We start from the raw sequence: 7,502 nt of genomic DNA, 5'->3' as shown, positions 1-7,502 counted from the left end.
TATGGCGCTAAGATGCCTGATCGTGGGGATCCCACTGCTGGGGACCCCCGTGATCTTGCACGCAGCGTGTTCGCTCTGGGTCTTATTACTGGTGATCACAGGGACGGAGCATTGTGACGTCACAGCTCTACCCCCTCAATGCAAGCCTATGGGAGGGGGTGTGACAGCTGAGGGGGCGGAGCTGTGACGTCACAATGCTCTGTCCCTGTGATCACCAGTAATCAGACCCGGAGCGAACACGCTGCGTGCAAGATAACGTGGGTCCCCAGTGGCGGGACCCTCGCGATCAGGCATCTTAGCGCCATAGTACCCCTTTAAGGGATCTTAGATGAGCCTCCTTCCTCTTCTTTTGTGGAGTTACTTGATTTATCACTTTGGCTAAAAAGTACAACAAAATAGTAGAGATAATGTTACTGTACCAGTATCACAAATGACAACACTAAAGGTCAGGTAGCCTACATTCCTGGTCTCCTTGAGCTTTTTTGTTATATTGGTTAAAGGGGTATTCCGGATTAGAAAAACATGGCTATTTACTTTAAGAAACAGCACCACTCTTATCCTCTGTTTCTGTGCAGTATTGCAGCTCTGTTCCAAAGGCGAATGGGTCAGAGATGAAATACCACACACAACCTGAGGACAGGTGCAGGACGAAGCAGCTATATGTATTTTTAATCTGCAACTTTCAGAATCAGACTTTCCCATTGAGTCAATGGAGCTAATCTGCAATAAATCTGCAGCTTAAATTGATATACCTTGGCTTTCAAACCAGCTCCATGGGTAAATTTCCATCATGCACATTGGGAATTTGTAAGTCTCAGCTACTGTTAATTCTGATAACTTTCTACATACAATTTCCATGCAGGAAATGTGCAGTGTATACAAACCACATATGGATGTACCGTTACTTCTTCACATTGCAATCCAAGGACAGCTGTAAGCAACAAGAATCACTGTAAACATCTGCCACCTTGTGTAATGATGTTGGGAGTTGGAGTTAGTTTACCCAGAAGACTTAAAAGGCTGAAAACTATCCAGATTTTACATAAAAATAGGAAGCTCAGTAGCAATACCAGTTCTGTTGTAAAAAGTTAGGTATAGGTTTGTAAAGCCCTGAAAACATACTATTCCTCTCCCCATGACAAATGCTATATATAGTATTTAACACCCTATCATTATCTTTAAGGGAAAGGTTCTATAATAAGAAAAGAAAAAAATTAATATCTTTTGTTCCTGTAATTATAGGAAACAGCCAAGGCTTTGAGACAAGTGTATTACCCATTGAACCTGGACACAATAGCTCTTTATATTTAACTTCTATCTAAAAACAGTGGGTACAGGACTGCCATTGACTAAACAACTGTTATATATACACACATGATTTCCACCTGTTTGACTTATGTAGTGCAGTGTATCGTGCCTGCCTGTCTGAATTAGAATTCTGGAAAGCTTCTGTACACACAGACATGAAAACCATTCTTTGACCTCCAGCTACACTTGAAACCGACCAGCACCCCCCCCCCCCCCCCCAAATGTGTTGCAAAAGGAAGGTGATAAATTACACTCTACTCCACAACTTTGAGGTCACAGCTATTACTGACTATTGGTGTTTATGGGGTGCGTTCACACAAGCGTATTTTGTTTCAAACTCGCAGTTTCCCGCTGTGAGTTTGAAAGGGGAGGGCTCCCCTGCCAAACATTTGCTGCTCGCCTCTTTCAAACTCGCAGCAGGAAACACGCTGCGAGTTTGAAACAAAATAAGCTTGTGTGAATGAGCCCTAATGGCTAGGATTAGAAATAGCTCCATCGTTGCAGCAGGGTATGCGCCACATGATACCTTCTGCCAATAGCACAGCACTAACATTTTATGTATGGCACTTTGCATTAACAACCTACTGCCTGTGCAATGTATATAGTGGAAATGTATCTAGCTCACTGCAGGTAATGCACATTGCTGATGGGCTTTATGTCAATGGTTGCTAGCATACATTGTCTATTAGATACTATGTTTCATACATTTCTCGAATGTGTACCTTTATGTTGTGAGCCTGTACAGCAGTGTGATGGCTCCTGAGATGTACCGGATCCTGAACAGGAAGAAGATATTCTGGTAGGTTTTTAATAGTAGTAAAATAGTAGGCCAAATATACATATATATATATATATATATATATATATATATATATATATATATATATATATATATACATATATATATATATATATTATTTTAAAAAGTTTTTCAAATCCTAACATTTCCTCAATAAAATGACATATCCATCATAGCATGTATGTTTATGGTGTTTGGGTAATTGTTCAAGTTGGGGGTTTTATTTTTGGGGGCCTGCTTACTGGGTTTAGCACAAATATAAACTCTTTTAATACTGCTAAACAAAACAAGTGTATCAACCTACATATAATGTACATGTGTAAAGTCTTGGAGCTTTGCCACTGACTGATGCAGCATTTTTGTAGTGTCTGTCGTATACTGCCCATAGACACCCAATATTCTGCCCATAGACACCGTTGTAAATATATACATTCAGCATAAAGCATATAGAGGAGTAATGAAGAGCAAAGGCTTTCATGTCCAATACCACAAAAAAATAAAAAATAATCTGTGACACAAATTGCTGAAGTACTTACTGCTGGCCACGATATAAAGGTTTCAGAACACATTGAGGGGGAATTTATCAAATCCTGTCTAGAGGAAAAGTTGCTGAGTTTCCCATAGCAGCAAATCAGGCTGTTTCTTTCATTTTTTGGTTGGTTGCTATGGACAACTTAGCAACTTTTCCTCTGGACAGGTTTTGAGAGATCTCCCCCATGGTGCATACTGGCTTACTGGAATGAGACCAATCTGAGTGCTCATTCTGACCCCTGTGCACCACTGAATGGGCCTATAATGGGCACATAAGCAGCAGAACTGGACCACAGAGGAATAGTAGGTGGTCTAGTCTGACAAATCATTTATAAACCAGGAAGAGTGGGTTTTGTGCATTACTTACCCCATGAGGAGATGGCCCCAGAATATACTATGGGAAAAAGACACTCTGGTGCAGAGTATATATAGACCTGGTTAATGTTCTACTCTAAAGATCTTAGTTTCTGTTATTATTGTATATATCACCTTCATAAACATGGCAGTAGTATTCTGTCAGTGGACTCTCTCAGCATTAAAATGTGCACTGCCATACCGAAACATTACCAATAATTCAGGTTGTTCTCTTTGCCTCCAAAGCCTGCAGATCCAAATGTGCTTAAATGTGCTTTTTTTTTTATCATCAACTGATTTGTAAATTACTTCTATAAAAAATTCTTAATCCTTCCAGTACTTATTAGCTGATGAATACTACAGAGGAAATGGTTTTCTTTTTGGAACACAGAGCTCTCTGCTGACATCATGACCACAGTGTTCTCTGCTGACACCTCTGTCCATTTTAAAATTTGTCCAGAGCAGGAAAAAATCCCCATAGAAAACATATGCTGCTCTGGACAGTTCCTAAAATGGAAAGAGATGTCAGCAGAGAGCACTGTGTTCCAAAAAGAAATCATTTCCTTTTGTAGTATTTAGCAGCTAATAAGTACTGGAAGGATTAAGATTTTTCAGTAGAAGTCATTTACAAATCAGTTTACAAAATCAGTTTTTTATAAAAAAAATAAAAAAGTTTTCCACCTGAGTTCCCCTTTAAGGTTGGGTATTGGTGTATATGCCACAGACTATATTTTTATAGTCCTTTTTATATATTTTTTTACTCTGGTCATATTTTCATGTGTTCCACATGGTGTTTACAGAGGGTGCATTATCCTATGATTCCAGGGCAGGCTGCAGCTGCATTGTCCTTTTGGCTTTTGCCTGTCACAAGCGATTATGTCCTGACTGTATAAACTGAACAGCTGCTCCTGTGGTAAATATGTTCTATGGCTCTGGTGTTTCTATTAAATTAGTCATCCTCCACTTCTCTTACTTTCATGCTCGTAGATTACGGTCCTTACGAAAGAAGCCATTCACTTCAAGAGGCCAAAGATCTTTCACAAAGTATCCTGAAGGTGTTTGTTGTGAAGTTACATAATGTAATACAATCATCTTGTCATTAATGGGAAAGCAATTGATTTCGACTTGAACGAACAAGAGTCAGGTTATTTCATTAACCCTTTACATGCTGTGGACATACAGATTTTTTTTTCTCCCCTAGACACCACTATACTTGTTAGTTAAAAATGGTACATGACACATATGTATGAGGCCTTCGCAATGTCATCAAGCCAAAGCAGGGAATATTATTTTAGAGATGAGCGAACTTACAGTAAATTCGATTCGTCACGAACTTCTCGGCTCAGCAGTTGATGTCTTTTCCTGCATAAATTAGTTCAGCTTTCAGGTGCTCCGGTGGGCTGGAAAAGGTGGATACAGTCCTAGGAGACTCTTTCCTAGGAATGTATCCACCTTTTCCAGCCCACGGGAGCACCTGAAGGCTGAACTAATTTACGCAGGATAAGTCATCAACTGCCGAGCCGAGAAGTTCGTGACGAATCAAATTTACTGTAAGTTCGCTCATCTCTAATTATTTTCTTAGGTCAGTGACTCTCAAGCGCGGCCATCAAGTACCCCAAACAGGTCATGTTTTCAGAACTTCCTCAGTCTTTCACAGGGGATATGATTGTGGTGATGTCTGATACACTGACCATAATATCATATAATAACCTGTAAACACATATAAAAGACAAAGCAAATCCTGCAAACATGGCCTGCTTGGGAGGACTTGAGGATTGTGCTTGGGATATACTGCATTAAAGGGGTACTCCACCCCTAGACATCTTATTAGGGGATAAGATGTCTGATGACAGGGGTCCCGCCGCTGGGGACCCCCGCATTCTACCATGCAGCACCCACCTGTAACGGCTTCTGGAACCGCTGGAGGCCCTCAGGCTAATACCATCCCGACCACGAGAACGGAAGATCATGATGTCACGACTCCGCCCCCGTGTGACGTCACACCCGGATAGGGGATAAGACGTCTAGTAGTGGAGTACCCCTTTATAGCAGTTATCCAGGAAAAAACTAATCAACTGGCTCCAGAAAGTTAAACAGATTTGTAAATTACTTCTATTAAAAAAAATTCTTAATCCTTTCAGTACTTATGAGCTGCTGAAGTTGAGTTGTTCTTTTCTGTCTAAGTCAGTGGTCTTCAAACTGTGGCCCTCCAACTGTTGCAAAACTACAACTCCCAGCATGCCCGGACAGCCAACGGCTGTCCGGGCATGCTGGGAATTGTAGTTTTGCAACATCTGAAGGGCCATAGTTTGAAGACCACTGGTCTAAGTGCTCTCTGATGACACCTGTCTCGGGAACTGTCCAGAGTAGAAGCAAATCCCCATAGCAAACCTCTTCTACTCTGTGCAGTTCCCAAGACAGACAGAGATGTCAGCAGAGAGCACTGTTGTCAGACAGAAAAGATCAACTCACTTTCAGCAGCTGATAATTATTTGAAGGATTCCGATTTTTTTTTTTTTAATAGAAGTCATTTACAAATCTGTTTAACGTTCTGGAGCCAGTTGATATATAAAAATCTTTTTTTTTTCCTGGAATACCCCTTTAACCCCTTAACGACGCAGGACGTATATTTACGTCCTGCGCCGGCTCCCGTGATATGAAGCGGGATCGCGCCGCGATCCTGCATCATATCGCGTCGGTCCCGGCGCTCATCAACGGCCGGGAGCTTCGGCTAATACCACACATCGCCGATCGCGGCGATGTGCGGTATTAACCCTTTAGAAGCGGCGGTCAGCTAAAGTGAAACTGAAAGTGACCCGGCTGCTCAGTCGGGCTGTTCGGGACCGCCTCGGTGAAATCAGCACGAAATCCAGGCAGGAGCAGTCAAGCGCCGATAATGCTGATCACAGGCGTGTTAATACACGCCAGTGATCAGCATAGGAGATCAGTGTGTGCAGTGTTATAGGTCCCTATGGGACCTATAACACTGCAAAAAATTTTTTTTAAAAAGTGTTAATAAAGATCATTTAACCCCTTCCCTAATAAAAGTTTGAATCACCCCCCTTTTCCCATAAAAAATAAAAATAAATAAACATATGTGGTATCGCCGCGTGCGTAAATGTCCGAACTATAAAAATATATCATTAATTAAACCGTACGGTCAATGGCGTACGCGCAAAAAAATTCCAAAGTCCAAAAAAGCGTATTTTGGTCACTTTTTATACCATTAAAAAAATGAATAAAAAGTGATCAAAAAGTCCGATCAAAACAAAAATCATACCGATAAAAACTTCAGATCACGGCGCAAAAAATTAGTCCTCATACCACCCTGTACGTGGAAAAATAAAAAAGTTTATAGGGGTCAGAAGATGACATTTTTAAACGTATAAATTTTCCTGTATGAAGTTATGATTTTTTCCAGAAGTGATACAAAATCAAACCTATATAAGTAGGGTATCATTTTAACCGTATGGACCTACAGAACAATAAGGTGTAATTTTTACCGAAATATGCACTGCGTAGAAACGGAAGCCCCCAAAAGTTACAAAATGGCTTTTTTTCGATTTTGTCACACAATGATTTTTTTTTTTCCGTTTCGCCGTGAATTTTTGGGTAAAATGACTAATGTCACTGCAAAGTAGAATTGGTGGCGGAAAAAATAAGCCATAATATGGATTTTTAGGTGGAACATTGAAAGGGTTATGATTTTTAAAAGGTAAGGAGGAAAAAACGAAAGTGCAAAAACGGAAAAACCCTGAGTCCTTAAGGGGTTAAGGCTAGTGCACATGGGAATAATCTTCTCTCTGGGCCTTGGACAGTGAGTTCAATGGAACTTCAGCTCCTAACTGTGGGACGGGAGTGATGTTATTTTCTGTGCCCTTCTTCATCTCTCATTGAAGTCAAAACGAGTGCGTTTTTCAAAGCTGTACATTTTTTTTACATGAAAATCTGCATAATTTCTGCACCAAAAACCATGTGGTTATTAACTGTGTGGACATGCCCTTAGAAGACATGCCCAAGTAGTATTCACGAATTTGTACACTTCAGAGAGGAACTTCTTAGACTGGCCATAGGGTTATGTTTGTGATCAACTTCTGCTCAGTCCCAAGAACCTTTTAACATCCACTTCAGGGAATTAACTGCCTTCCTGGGAAGGTCCCATTCATTTAACATTCTGCTATATTATAGGAAAACATAATGATATTTACATAGAAAACATGGCTTCAGTACCTGGATCCTGTTCTGCTGAACCAAATCACCATATTGCTACTGCTATTACTGGAGTGAGATGGGTAAGGAAAATTCTGACCTGGCATATACATTAGAGCAGGGGTCCTCAAACTACGGCCCGTAGGCAACATGCGGCCTGCCTAGGACATTTATCCGGCCAGCCTGCTGCCGCTGCTTAAGGACATCCCTGTGTCCCAAAAGATGTTTTCAGGACACAGTGATGCCCCGCTTACCTCTCTGAGGCCCCGCCTTTACTTTAAGGGTGCATTCCCACCTGGCG

The sequence above is a fragment of the Hyla sarda genome, chromosome 4, assembly GCF_029499605.1.
Source record: "Hyla sarda isolate aHylSar1 chromosome 4, aHylSar1.hap1, whole genome shotgun sequence".
In the NCBI taxonomy this organism is placed as follows: domain Eukaryota; kingdom Metazoa; phylum Chordata; class Amphibia; order Anura; family Hylidae; genus Hyla; species Hyla sarda.
The sequence above is the reverse complement of the archived record's forward strand: the minus strand, read 5'-3'. Positions refer to the sequence as shown.